Source organism: Sminthopsis crassicaudata, chromosome 6 (genome assembly GCF_048593235.1).
Source record: "Sminthopsis crassicaudata isolate SCR6 chromosome 6, ASM4859323v1, whole genome shotgun sequence".
In the NCBI taxonomy this organism is placed as follows: domain Eukaryota; kingdom Metazoa; phylum Chordata; class Mammalia; order Dasyuromorphia; family Dasyuridae; genus Sminthopsis; species Sminthopsis crassicaudata.
The window spans coordinates 193695691-193711186 of NC_133622.1; the positions used below are offsets into that span (position 1 = coordinate 193695691).

Genomic DNA, 15496 nt, shown 5'->3' on the forward strand with positions numbered 1-15496 from the left:
CCCCGGGTCACACAGCTAGAATGTGCCGGAGATGGGATTAGAACCAGATTTTTGTTTTTCCAACTCTAAATGTTCCTGGGGACAGAGACAGCGCCTGCGCTTGCGCCCGCGCCTAAACCCCTCCCATCAATGTCTGGGGCTTCGAGCGCCCCCCAGCGGCGGGGCCTGGGTTATCCAGCGATTCCCTCCAGGAACCTGGCGGGCGCCCCGGCCAACCAGCATCAGGCTCTCAATGGGCCAATGAGGAGGCCCCTTACACCTCGGAAGGCTGACGGGAGCTTGGCGGCCCTGGCTGCGAGCGGCGCTGACTGACAGCCCAGATCCCGGAGCAGGGAGCCTGAGTCGTGGCCGTGGCTGCCGCCGCCGCCACCGCCGCCGCTACCGCCGCCTGCTTTTCTTTCTTTCCCTCCGATCCCCGGTCCCGGCTCCTTCCCCGGTCCCTTCCTGTCAGGGCCATGGCTGCGAGGCCGCTTCAGCGGGGCCGGGAGTCGCGGGTGGGGCGGCGGCACTGAGTGGCGGCCGGGCGGGCGGAGGGGAGGGAAGCCGCCCCCGGGAGCCCCGCCGAACCCCGCCGCCTCCCTCCGGGCCGGGCCGGAGCAGAAGCAGGAGCACGAGCGCAAGTGGCCGCCCCGCCGTCCGACCCGGTGAGTGTGCTCGCAGGCGTGCGGCGCCCCTTCTCCCCTACGCTGAATGGCCGGGTGCGCGGAGGGTCGCCGGGGGCGGGAGGGGGGCAGCGGCCCAGGTGCGCGCGGGCCCATCGGGGGCGTGGCCTCGGCTTGGGAGCCCACCCCCGGGTGTCTGGCCTCCTCACCCTCCTCTCCCGGGGATGGGTGGAAGGAAGGCCTTCTCTGAGTCCCCCTAAAAAGGGGCTCTCGCTGGAGGCGTAGCCTCGGGACCCCTCCTCCTCCCCTCGTGGCTCCGGGGTGGGGGCTCCAGCCGGACTGGTGGGGGTCCCCCAGGCGGGCATGGGGCCATGACTTCCTCTCCCCTGAAGACCCCTGCTGGACGAGGGTGCGGGGCAGGGAGGCCCACCGGGACCCCGGGGACGTTTGCTCTGAGGCCCCCCCGGGATTGGAGCTCCTCTGATGGATTGTGTGATCACATCGGAGTCTGGGCGGGGGCTGCAGCAGCTGGGTCCCTGAGGAAGTGGGAAGAGACGCCCTCTCTCCATCCTCCCCGCTTTCCCCCCACGCCCACGCCGTCCCCCCGTGGATCCCGTGGGTGCGCCGCGAAGCCTGCGTGCGGGAGACGCTCCCGGGGCCCTCTGGCCCCGAAACCGGCCGCGCCTCCCGGCCCCGCCGGCTCCCCCGGAGAAAGGCAGCGGTGCCCTGCCCGGGCCCTTTTGGCTGCGCTTCTCCTCCCCGAGATGGGAGTGAGCTTGTGCCGGGGGAAATGATCCGTCATCATCCGAAGCCGGAATGGGAGGGAGCCTCGCTGTTTGCAGGCAGCGCAAGGCGGGCGAGCTGGGCCGAGAGCTCGGCGGGGGCCCGAGCCCACCCCGGAGAAAGCAGCTCTTACTTTAGCGGGGCCCGACCATTTTGTGTCCGCTGTGAGTCGTGCGCTCGCCAGCCCGGAGGACCGAGCCGGTGCTCCCTGGAAGCCTGTCTCCGGGCAGGGCGCTTCTGATGGAGTGCTCGTTCTGTAAGGTGACACCGGGCTCCCAACTGAAAGGAACAGAAAGAAAGCCAGCGATCCTTCTTAGAAGAAAGCAAATTGGAGGAGAAAAGTGGCTTTAGTTGGATTGGAACTTTGTGCCTTCTACTTGACAGTCTCCCCGCCTCGTCTCCTGGGAAATCCTTCTAGTTCTGTCCCTTACTGAACTGCCCGCTTACTCAGCCAGAAGCAAACGCTTTCACATAGGACTTCAGTGATCCGGAGAAACCCACTCTAGTGGGGCGGAGACTGGTAGGAAAGGAACAGAATATAGAGCAGGTCTCACGGAGAAGAAGTAACGTGATTTTCTTTTGTCTCTAAGTTAATCTCTCCTCTTTGGAGGTTCTGAACCCAAAGTTTAGAAGGGACCATAGAGGTCCTAATCTTCTGCTTGTGGGATAGACCATCCTCTGGCCATTGTTCATTGAACTCCAATTAGTTAACCATTTATTGGTCACTTTGGTTGGGAAATTCCTGTAGCGTCTTCATTTTAATTGTTCTGCAGGATAATCACACAATTAAAAAAAAAAACACCAGCTTTATCATACATGTTGAGGTTACATATTTAGTATGTTCCTATATATGTGTATGTGTGTGTAGATATAGATTAAACTGCACTGAGATATTTTCAACTTTTTTTCCTGAGGCAATTGGGGTTAAGTGACTTGCCCAGAGTCACACAGCTAATAAGTGTCTGAGACCAGTTTTGAACTCGGGTCCTCCTGAATTCAGGGCTGGTGCTCTATCCACTGCGCCCCCTAGCCGCCCTATTTTCAACTTTCTGTAAAGCACTTTGTCTACTTGAAAATGCCATATAAATGCCAGTTCTTTGTAGCGTTAGCAGTATGTCCTGTTGAATTTCCTGGCCTCCCAGTTTATTAATGTCTTCAATTTCTTTTTTTTATTATAGCTTTTTATTTACCAGATACATGCATGGGTAATTTTACAGCATTGACAATTACCAAGCCTTTTGTTCCAATTTTTCCCCTCTTCCCCCCCCCCCCCATGTCAGGTTGACCAATATATGGTAAATATGTTAAAGTATAAATTAAATACAATACATGTGTACACATATCCAAACAGTTATTTAATATCTTCAATTTCTTTAGCATACCTTCACTATATCTCAGCCAAAGAGTTGGTCATACATTAGATTTCATCTTTCCGTGTTTAACATCCAGAACCCTGAAATACTTCTATTTAATGATAATCTCTCATCCTTTAATTTCTCTTTTTCTCACTTCTGTACCTATTCTTTTACTTCGCCACGACCTTTACAAAGGTCCTCTGTTCTCTGAGTCTGTCACTCATGTTCTGACATTACTTCCTTTATGACTTTAATTCTATTAATCAATTATTTATATACTGACTTCTAACCTGAAATACTTCATCTCTTTTCCTAATCCCATTTAAATGGCCAGTCCTCAACCTTTAATCATCTTCCTTTTAACTTTATTCTCCATTATATTGGCTCCCTGACTGTGTGCATTGCAAATTCATATTACCTAATCCAAACCCCTTTCTCATTTGATCCCTTATCACAGTTCAGTGGGAGATTACCTTATCTCTTAAGGTACTGAGAAAAATCTTAGTTATCAGAGCCTTCTCCAAATCCTATACCTCAAATACCTTCCTCACCCATTCTTTCTTTTCTCTAGATTCCATTCCTCTGATGAAGATGCGGGTCTTCTTGCCTAGGTCTAACTCCTCACCTGTTTTCTTTAATCTCTACACTCTAGCAGCTTGCCTCACTATTCATTCTTTTTCATCTTTATTTGCTCCTATCATCTTCATTGGCTTTTGACTCTTTTCCTTTTTTATTCTTCTGGAGCAACCGGGAAGAAAGTTATCTGCTATCACTCAGTGCTTCTACTTCCCCACTGTCCACTTATTTCAACTTCTTGCAGTTAGCATTTATTAAATTCCTATCATGTGAAAGGTATTGGTGATTAAAAAGACAAAATTGAAAGTTCCCATTATTAAGGAACTTCTCTTTTACTTTCAACTTAGCTTCTGATATTGTTGTCAGTCTACTAACAAACTTTTCTTTCCAGGATTATCAAAGATTTCTTAAGTATTGGAAGATGGCCTTGCCTTTTTAAATTTTTTTAAATTTAGTTTTCATTCCTCTTAATTTTTTACTACTTATGGCACTATGGAACCATCTTTTCCTGGATATCTTGATTTCCCTTGACTTCTTTGGCATGGCTCTGTTTTTTTTTTTTTTAATTGTTTTTTAAAGCTTTTTATTTTTTAAAACACATGCATCGACATTTCTTTAACTTTAGCCCTTGCAAAATCTTGTATTCCAATTTTCTCTCCCTTCCCCCATGCCCTCCCCTAGATGGCAAGTAGTCCAATATATGTTAAACAAGGTAAAAATATATGTTAAATCCAATATATACATGCATATTTATACAGTTATTGTGCTGCAAAAAAAAAAAAAAAAAAAAAAATCAAATCAAACCAGTAAAAAAAAAAAAAAAAAAAAGGCAGAATAAAATCCAAGCAAGCAAAAGAGTGAAAATGCTGTGTTGTGAACCACATTCAATTCCCACAGTCCTTTCTCTCTGGGTGTAGATGGCTCTCTTCATCACTGAACAACTGGAACTGTTTGAATCATTTCATTGTTGAAGAAAGAGAGCCACATCCATCAAAATTGATCATTGTGTAGTCTTGTTGTAGTCATGTATAATGATCTCGTGGTTCTGCTCATTTCATTTAGCATCAGTTCATGTAGGCCTCTCCAGGTCTCTCTGAAATCATCCTGCTGGTCGTTTCTTAAAGAACAATAATATTCCATAGCATTTATATATCATAATTTAATCAGCCATTCTCCAATTGATGGACATCCATTTAGTTTCCATTTTCTTGCCACTATAAGAAAGGCTGCTACAAATATTTTTACATGTGTAGGTCCCTTTCCCTCCTTGAAGATCTCATTGGTATACAGAGCCAGTAGAAACACTGCTGGTTTGAAGGGTATGCACAGTCATGAGCTGAGTCTTTAAGATCTCTTTGGGATATAAGTCCAATAGAAACACTGCTGAATCAAAGGGTATGCACAGTTTGATAACTTTTTGAGCATAGTTCTAAATTGCTCTCCAGAATGGTTGGATCCCTTCACAGTTCCACCAGCAATGTATTTTCCCCCATCCTCTCCCACATTCGTCATTATTTTTTCCTGTCATCATAATAGCTCTGTCTTGATTCTTATTTGTATGACCATTCCTCTGACTCTTGCTGCAGCATAATCGATCATCCATATTGTAAACATATGTATTACCCAAGATTTGGTCCTAGATTTTCCTCTTTTCTTTTTGTATTCTTTCTCTTGGCAATTCTCAAATATCAAATTAAATCTGATTTTTTCTCTTGAATATAAGTTTTACATGGTTATCTAGATGTTTCATCAGCATTTCCTAAAATAAATCTCATCTTCCATTCTTAGTACTTCTAACTTCCCTACTTCTTTTGAGGACACTATAATCCTCCCAGTCATTCAAGATCCTACCCTTGGTGTCATTTTTGACTCTTCTTTATTTTTCATGAAGTTTTAATCAGTTGCCAAGTTCTGTTGATCTTACCTTCATGGCATTCAATCTCCTCTTGGCCACCCAACATAATGTAGACCTACATTACCTCTCTAGGACTACTGTGACATCCTAATTATGATTTTTACTTCCAAGCTTCTTCCTCTCTTCATTCCATTTTTTACATAGCTGCTAAAGTAATCTTCCTAATGTTCTTATCTGAACATATCATTACAACATGCCCCAAAACTTTTGGTATGACTCCCTGTTGCTTCTAAGTTTGAATGCAAACTTCTTAATTTAGTTTTTAAGGGTTTCTACCATGTGGCTTTTATCTACCTTTTCAAACTTATTTCATATCACTTTACATCATTCACTTTATATTTCAGCCAAACCAGTCTATTCTTCAAACTTTTTGTTTTTTTCTTTTGCTGGTCCTTTGTGGCTACAATTCATGCTTCATTCACACCTTCATTGTCTTGCCAAGTCATATATACTACCAACTTTTGGTCTGAGCTTTGCCTTATCCTAACCCCCTTAATATTTTCTTCTCCTTGAACTGCATTGAATTTGTCTGAATTCGTGTTTTAATCCTCATATAATAATATAGATTTTTTTTTTTTAGTTTGTATCCTATATCTTATATTTAGTACACACTTAATGACTGAATTGAATTGCCAGTGCTAAGTAGAATAAGTCTAAATTTTTTTTCTATAGATAGGGTCTGAATTTTTGATTTAATTAGTAGATTTATGCCTTTTCTGTCATTGATACAAACCTCCTTAGAGCTGGAGGGTTAAGTAGTTGCCCATTTTTATATATTCCCTTGCAGCTAAGAATGATTTTTATGTGTTTATTTCAAAGTGTAAAGACTTTTCTTAGCTCTGTGGGCTTCTACAAAAAGACTGTAGGTTTACATGACCTTTGAGTCTTAAATCTTGATTTTCTAATCCCTAGACTAGAACATTGAGATGTTAAGTGACTTGTTCAGGGTCACAAAGCCAATATATGTCAGAGGAGAGACTTGAATCTAAGTTCCTGGATAAAGAGTAGATCTTTATTCACTGACATGCTTCTTCTCTTCCACATGGTATCTCTTTAGATATATAAAAACAGCTCTGATGTCTCTATAGCATCCTTTCTCCAGACCAAATAGTTTCTTTAATCTTTTCTTGTAACATGGTTTCTACATCCTTTAAAATTCTGGTTGACTTTTCTTTGGACATACTGTTGTTTGTTAATGTTCATCTTAAAATGTGATAACCAGAATCAGATTCAGTATTTCAGATGTGATCTGCCCAAGGTGGACTAAATTGGAATTAATTGTTTTTCTCGGTATGGGAAGTTTAGTTCTATTAACACAGCTTCAGGTAACATTAGCTGTTCTTAATTAATGCCTCTTGACATCTCATTGTTGACTAATGAAAGAGTTAAATGTCAACAAAAACCACTGTGTCTTTTAAAAATGAACGTCTGTGTAATTCCACCTTCCTGTATTCAGAATTGATTTTTAAAACCTGAGGCTGGAATTTTGTATTTGTATTACATTTTATCTTGTTAAATTGAATTTACTTCAGCCATACCTTGACTGAAGTTGGCTCAGTCTATCTTCGGCTCTTTACCTTCAGGTATCTCTCTCTTTTCTCTTAATATACTCTCTTCTGGTGTTTCTTTGGATATCCCATAAAAAAATCTCAAACAAACAAACAAAAAAAATCTCAAACTTAGCATGTCCAAAAATAGAACTCATAATAATTATTCAAACAGAATATGGTGACTGATTTTAAAGGAAAGAAGGAAAAGTCAAAGATAATTTTAATGTTGTAAATCTGATTTATTGCAAGCCCCAGGGTTTCTTAAATGTGTCTATTTTAGAAAGCTTTCCCCTTTCTCTGTAGAGCACCACCATTGTTGGAGTCACCCAGACTTTTTAACTTTACAGTCATCTTTGATTCTTCCTTCTTAACTTCCATAATGAAGCACGTGAGAATAATTGCCAATTGGACATTCTGTATTAACTTGTTTGAAGGTTGACCCTTCCCAGCTGTTCTGTGCTGACTTGATTGGTGGGACAAAGAGGGGGAAGTGACATGTGTGGGAGGAATAGGAGGAGGAAGAGGAATTGGGACACTGATGCTGAGTCAGTCTTTCCTGGCATTTGAGGGAGGAAGGTGTGTGTGAGATTGCTATGCCTAATCCCCTGACCGTAAAAGATCAAGAATAAAGAATTATCAATGACTCCCTATTACCTTTAAGATAAAATATATAACCTTCAATTTAGCATTTAAAGAGCTTTATTATTGGTTTCCAGGCTGTTTCTACACATATCATAATTAATCTTTTTGGACTCTGTTTCTGGCAGACTGAACAACACAAATTGTTTTCTAAATATGGCATTGTCAATACCATGCTTTAGCACAGGCTGACTTCTGGGCCTGTAATGTGGTATTTGTATGAGTGACCCCAGTCTAGTCCATAGAGCATGCCTGTAGTGCATAGTCCCAAAGCCTTGTCCTTAGCACTTTTGTTTGTTGAATTGAATTCCAGCTTATTGAGATTTTTTGTTTTTGTTTTTTTGAGTCTGACATGGTAGGTCATCCCTTCAGGATATGGATCAGTCTATTAATCACACCCTTTGGTTAACAATTTCATCAGTTACAAGTTTACTGCATTATTTGGCTCATGTTTTCACCTCTCATTCACAATGATGTCATGACAGATTTTGTGTGATTCACTAAAATCCAGGTTTTTCAAATTCATGAGTGTAGTAACTATCTAAAAAGAAACAATCGATTTGGTATAAAATGTTCTTAGTGAAGCCATTGATGATTACTTCTTTAAGTCATTCTTACAAAGTATCCATTATAAATTTGTTCTAGATTTCTGCTATGTTAACATTAAATCCATTGGTTTGAGGTTTCTACTTTTTAGAAAAGCAGAATATTATTGGTCATGCTCTATCATTTCCTAGACATTTTTCTCAATCCTTAGTTTACTCTAGACTTAAAACCTTTTTGACAATATTCTTATAAGCTCATAATCCTCTTTATTTTTCCTGGTTATGTGTCCTTGATTGTGCATTTTATAAATATCCTTTTAAAATTTGAGTGCATGGGAGAGCTCTCTAGGCAGCTACATTGCCACCACTCTCCCTTTATTACTCATTATTATTCAGTTTTATTGCCAAAATTTAGCATTTCATCCCTTTTGCACCATTTCACTTTGAGAACTTCAAGCAATGAATCAGTAATTACTCTGATTCCCCCCCCCCCCATGCTTTTCTAAGGTAAAGGGTATCCATCTGAGCTAATCAATAATAATTATATCTCCGACTCACATTTCTATACCTCTATGTAGTTTACAAAATGGTTTCCTTCCAGAACACTTTATGAAATAGGAGGTAAAAGTACTATAATTTTAGCCTTATTTTGCAGATGGAGAATCAGGCCCAGAGATACTGAATGATTTGCCTTCAGCAGGTCAGAGGTGAGACTTGAATCCAGGTCTTTGGATTCCAAATGCAGTATTCTCTCTAGTTCATCACTCTCCTTTTCCTAATATTTGTTGATTAGGAGATACACTATTTTTCTAAATCTCTCTCACCCATAATGAATAGTTAGAAGCCTTTGTCTCCTTGTCTGAACTTCCAGGATCCTAGGATTTAGGGTGGAAGGGCCTTTAGAGATTATCTGGTCCAACTACCTCATTCTACACATGAGTTAACTGAGATTCATAGGAGTTAAATACTAATAGATCCAGACATTTGAACTGAAGTTTTTAGACTTTAAGTCTACTGCTATTTCCATTTTATCACACTTCTCTCTATAACAAATGGAGGCTTGAGTTTTTCAGGCATTCTCTTCATTGATTATTTAATGATAAAATCTCTGGATGAGAGTTCTGTGTACCCTAAACAAGGTTTGAAACTTAATCTTTCTCTTTTACTGTCCCCTGAGGCTTAGTGCCTTCATTGTAATTCAATAATTCAATTCAGCAAGTATTTATTAAGCACCCATTATGAGTCAGACACCATGCTAGATGCTTTAGATTGAGAAAATGAAGCCAGTTCCTGTCCTAAAGGAGCTTACACATGTGATTTGACTTATTACAAAATAAAACCCTTATCTGCCATGGAAAGCAGATTTGCAAATAGGAACATTAAAGTCATATTAAAGAGTCTCCCTCATTGCTCCCTTTATCCTCCACCAGACCTAAAGCTTTGGGGATGGAGGAGTAAAGATACAAAAAAAAGTAAAGGTCAGCATTTTTTGTCTGCCTTTTCTCTGCTCCCCACCATGCCTCCATTGATTTTATTCCTATCCAAGCTTCCCACCCAAGCCAAGAGGGCTGTGGTGCTCCCCTCCTCTCTCTTCTCCTATCCTACCTGCAAACTAAACCTCACACTAAGTGTAATGAGAGGAAGAGAGCAGGTCAGCAAAGCTTAGTCAGTAAGCCTTTATTATTTTTTTTTTCTGACCTTAACAAACACCAACTAAAATGAACATTTCCTAATAGTCAAAAAACTAGAAATAATTGCATTTGAAATAGTGAATCTCTATTATGTACAGCTTGTCTTTTTAAAAAGTATATGGTAAATTCATCATGTAACTTTTAAAGCTGTCTTGTTTGTCTGTGATTCCTTCTGGCCTTCCTTCTGTTCTCTTTTGTGTGTTAAATTGATTCAATGATGCTCTTTTCTTTATTTCTTTATTTTTTTGGTGAGGGAGATCCTATTCTTAGTGCATTCTTTCAATCTCCTCACTTCCCTCCCTCCCTTTTTATTTCCCTCCTTCTCTCTCAATTCTATCTCCCCTCTCCATGTAGTGAAAGCTTCATAACAAATATGCATAGCCAAGCAAAACAAAATTCCCACATTGGCATCCAAAAATGTATTTTATTCCAGCAAGTCTTTTTAAAATACCTATTGTTATGGACCAGGCACTGTATTAGGCAATAGGGACAAAAGTAAGACAGTTTTTATAGTTCCTTTACATTTTGTGGTGGGAAGTCTATATATACATCAAAGGTGATTTTTTTGGTGAGCACACTAGATATTAGGAAAGGCTTCATGAAAAAAATGGCACAAGCTGAATATTTTTTAAAATTTATTTTAAAAATATTTTATAAATTTAACAATTTTTTATTATTAATGCTTTTTATTTTCAAAATATATGCACCAATAATTTTTCATCATTGATCCTTGAATAGCCTTGTGTTCTAAATTTTCCTCTCTCCCACCCTTCCCTTAGATGGCAAGTAATCCAATATATGTTATACATGTTAAAAAAATATATGTTAAATCCAATATATGTAAACATATTTGTACAATTGATGTTCAAGAAAGATCAGATCAAAAAGGAAAGAAAATGAATAAGAAAACAAAATGCAAAGAAGAACAAAAAGAGAATGTTAAATTATGATCCATACTTATTTCCTGCAGTCCTCTCTTTGGGTGATGGCTCTCTTCATTATGAGATCATTGAAATTGGCCTCAATTATCTCATTGTTGAAAAGTCACATCCCTCAGGACTGATCTTTGTATAATATGATTGTTACCGAGTACAATGATCTCCTGGTTCTGCTCATTTCACTTAACATCAGTTCATGTAAGTCTTGTAATGCCAGAGAAATTGAGCAAAATAGAGATTGGAGAACAATTTAATAATTTATATAAATGGGAAAGACCAAATGGATCCATGGTTTGGTCCCAGGGCTGAATTCGCCTCAAAGAATCCATCAGTGAATGTCAAATACAAGATTCTTTTATAGGGTAACAAGAACAATGAGATAATGGGGGAGGTACCTGGATGGGGATGACTTAACCGAGAGATACTGGAGAGGCTCCTGATATTCTAATGTTGTCTAAAATGGATAAAGACTTTTATCGAAAAAAACATTAAGAGGGAATTAGTATAGCCCTAAGGTCTAGGATATAAGACCTTTATCCTATCAAACATTTAGAGGGAATGGTTATAACCTGAGGCAGAGTAATTAAATAGGACAATTAGGGAAACTGGACCAGGACTTTAAAAGAGAATTGTAGCACTACAGTCTCTCCAAGGCTCTGTAAAATTATCCTGCTGATCATTTCTTATAGAACAATAGTATTCCATTACGTTCATATACTATAACTTATTTAGCCATTCTTCAAATGGGCTTCCACTCAGTTCCCAGTTTCTTGTCACTACGAGAAGGGCTGCTATAAACATTTTTGCACCCGTGGGTCCCTTTCCCTCCTTGAAGATCTCATTGATATACAGACCCATTAGAAACACTGCTGGATTGAAGGGTGTGCACAATCACGAGCTGAGTCTTGAAGCAAACTCAGGATTCCAGGTGGTGAGGTTGAATTGGAGATACATCACGGGCATGGGGAGCAATCAGTGCAAAGGCATGGAAATAGGAAATGGAATGAATATAATAGGAAAAATAAAATAATAAATAATAAAATAAAATAAAATAGGAAATGGAAATGTGTGAGGAGTAAGTTTGGCTGGCCCATAGGGAGAGGGAAAAGGCATAAAAGGCTGGAAAGACCAAAATATTTGACAGTTAAATGGTCACTGTGCAGAGGGCAATTTCAATTTATTCAGAGGTCATATTTTACAGGATTTACAGGATTAAGAAATAATGAGAAGAGATGGAAATATTGGCAATAAGAATTGAAAACTTTTTCTAGGAGTTTGTGCAAGAAAAGAGAGAGAATGAATCCCTGAAGGGATAATAGGGTCCAGTAATGATTTTTTAAGGATGGAGGAGACTTAGACTTGTTTGCAGATTGCAGGAAATGAATTTTTAGAAAGAGAGACTGAAAATTTGAGAGGAATTGAATGTTTGACGGAATATCAGCTAGAGCAGATGGAAAGGGATAGGATTAACAATCTCTGTAGTAAGATTGACTTTGCTGAGGAGAGGGGTTGCCTCAACTTACTGGCTGGAATAAAGGGGGAGAAAATGGGGAATAATGAATGCCAGGGGATTGTGTGGAGTATAGAAGGGGGGAAAGAAGGCCTCTATTTCCTCAGTAAGTTAGGAGGGTGAGATTTTTAGCTGAGAGTGGGTTGGAGAATAGATGCTGGAATGAATGACTGATAGATTTAGAAGCAGAAGGAATCTGTTCATTTGTATATGAAGAACCTGGGGCCCAAAGAGGTAAGGTATCTTGGTTCATGTTTTCATGGGTAACAATGGTAGAGCTAGGATTCACAGCTAGCTTTGATGAAGGCAAGGGTACTTACGAAGAGCAAGTTCAAAGGGAAGGAATTTTGCTAAACTCAGAGGCTATGGTAAAAAGCTTTTATTGTTAAAGAGAACACCAGGAGATACTTCCTTGGTGGGCATATCATTCTCAAGAGAGAAGTGATCTGCAAAGAGATATTTTCTGAAGATCCATTTTATACATGTCTAAGAATTAACACCCTGTCAGACTTCCTCCAAACGCTTATGCAGGACCATTTGGGTTTGTTTATCAAAGGAGACATTTTCTGAAGACTCATGTTATGCATGAGTCTAAGAGAATCCTGTCTCCAGAGGATGCAAGACCATTTGGGTTTGTATATACATTTTGTTGGTGATTTTACATAACTTTACAGGGCTGTCTCAGGTTTTACTCTCATCAGCTTCACTTACTTAAATCCTGTGCTTTCTCCACTGTGCCACATTTGTTGGTGGTGGTTTGGAGCAGTCTTGAGTAAAGTGAGAGAAAATCAATTAAACAATTAAAGAGGACTTTTTTTCCTGTAGAGAAAGCCCATTTGAGATTAGATAACAAAAATTTATAGTGTACCTAGTCCATCCTATTGTGTGTTTTCATCTTGCTCTGTTAAGCAGCTTTTGAATAGGAGTGGAGGAGGCAGATATTTGGGATTTGGCAGGGCTTGGGCAGGGAGAGAAGGGATGAGGCATTCAAGAGTTGAACTGGTTAAAATAAAGTGTCAAGGTTGCCCATGGAGAAAAGGGAGATCCGAGCAAGAGTGGTAGTCTGAAAAAGTACTGAGGAACCAAAGAGTTAGAATCCACTAGAGAAAAAATGGCTTTATAGGAGGTTATGACAGAAAGGAATTTCAGAATTGTTGATGGTGGAAATAGAATGCTTGTGAATGCTGGCAAGAACTGGGGTGTGGCCATCCCTTTGTGTAACTGAGGTTGTAGAGGAGGTCATAGGAGTTGAATAAGATTGAGTAACTGGGAAGTTCAGGTATTTATAGGAACATAAGCATGTTATAATGTCTCATAAAGTAAGTACAGTAAGTTTGGAAAGGAAGGTTGTGAGCTAGGTATGAACCCTTGAGAAAAGAGAAAAATGACCTTAATAGATAATAGCCAGCAGCATCTGGATTGTTTAATACATTGCTTAGGAAGAACTTCAAAGGAAGAAAAGTTATTGAGTGATGGCAGCAGAGTGAAAAGCTAGTATGAAAAGTGTTCTAAGTGCTCCAGGACTTTAAATTTAATAATCACTTAACCTATGTTTGCCTCAGTTTCCATACAAAATGAAGCTGAAAAATGTTGGGAGGAACCATCTGAAGATACCCATTGTGAAATGACAGTGTTTTGTGGAGTGTAAACTAAGCAGAGCTTCTGAACATGGAGAGTTATCTAGACAATTCTTAGTTCTTGGTAAAGGAAAGAAAGCATTAGGAAGAATTTATTGTTCGGTTCTCTGTAACAAGCCTTTATTTTCCCTTATTCTCACCCTTCCCCCCTCCCCCCACAATTGAACAGAAAAACAAAACCCCTGTAATAAATTCCCATAATTTAGCACATAAACTCCTAGGTTATCCATTTCTGTAATTTGAATCCATCATTTTTCTATTAAGGGGAAAGTAGCATAGCTAATAATCAGACTTCTAGAATCAGTGCTGGTCATTGCATTGATCAGAGTTCCTAAGTCTTTCAGAGTTATTTATCTTTGCAATGTTGTTATGTATAAATTGTTCTCCTGATTTTGCTCATTTCATGCTCTTTCCATTCATAAAAGTTTTTCAGGTTTCTCTGACATCTCTTCCCCATTCCTCCATCATCCTCCCCCAAATCGTCTTACAGCATGATACTATTCTAGTATGCCAGCAACCACAATTTTTTTTAGTCATTTCCCAGTTTATGGCCATCCCATCAGTTTTCAGGTCTTGCCATAACAAAAAGTGCTGCTATAATTGTTCTTGTATACACGAATCCTTTTTCTCTGCCTTTGCTCTCTTTGGAGGTATTAGAAATTCTCAGCTCAGTGACTTTTGGAGATTTGTTTCAAATAACTTTCTAAAATGGTGGTACTAACACATAACAACAATATATTAATATTTGTCTTTTCTTGCAGCTCCTCTTGTATTTGTTATGTATGAGGTAGAACCTCAGAGTTGCTTTAATTTACATTTCTCATAATTATTAGTGAATCAGATCATTTTTTTCATATGGATTTTGATAACTTGGATGTCTTTCTTTGAGAACTGACCTATTAATAATCTTTGGTCATTTATCAGTTGGGGAACAGCCCATATTTTTGGATCAGTTATATCAATGTATATATTGGATTACTTGCCATCCAGGGAAGGGTGTGAGGGAAAGGGGGGGAAATTGGAATATAATGTTTTGCAAGGGTTAATGTTGAAAAATTATCCATGCATATGTTTTGAAAATAAAAAGCTTTAATAAAAATATTGAGGATACAACAATACCAACCCTCCCAATTATATCAGTGTATCTTCCAAAAGAGACCTTTACCAGAGAAACTTGCTGCAAAAATTTTTCCAGTTAACAATTTCTTAATTTTTTTGCTGCATTTATTTTGTTTGTGCACACTTCCATTTCCCCTCCCCTCTTTCTGCTTCTCTAGGGAGTTATACTTTATAACAAAAAATTATTAAGAAGGAAAATTTAGCAAAACGAATCAGCTTGTTAGTTGAATTTGTCTATCATGATTCTATATTTATAGCCTCTCAGCCTTTGCAAAGGAGACACATTTTCTCTTCTCTTCTTTGGAGCTATGCATAATTATTATAATCACCAGTGTTCAATTTCATTTTTCTGTTCCTTCCATTTACATTGTAGGCATTGTCTATATTTCTTTCCTGCTTCTGCTTTCTTGGCATCAGTTTTATATCATCTACTTCAATGTGTTTTTTATTTTCACCATTTTCTACAGTGAATGCCATTACATTCATGGCCAACAGTTTGTTTGGCCATTTTCCAATTGAAGGGCATACATTTTATCTCCAGTTCTTTGCTATTATAAAAAGTGTTGGGACTTGAATATTTTAGTATATATGGAATTTTGAGGGACATATTTTTAGTGGTCAGCCTTGTAGGGATCT

General features: G+C 39.6%; 1 protein-coding gene across 1 annotated transcript in view; it reads left to right on the forward strand.

The window, feature by feature from the left end:
• Nucleotides 1-517: 517 nt before the first annotated feature.
• PTPRA (protein tyrosine phosphatase receptor type A) overlaps nt 518-15496 on the forward strand; it is a 177856-nt gene continuing 162877 nt past the window's right edge. The window contains 1 exon segment of the mRNA XM_074274521.1: nt 518-644. The gene's annotated coding sequence lies outside the window, so the exon portion shown is untranslated.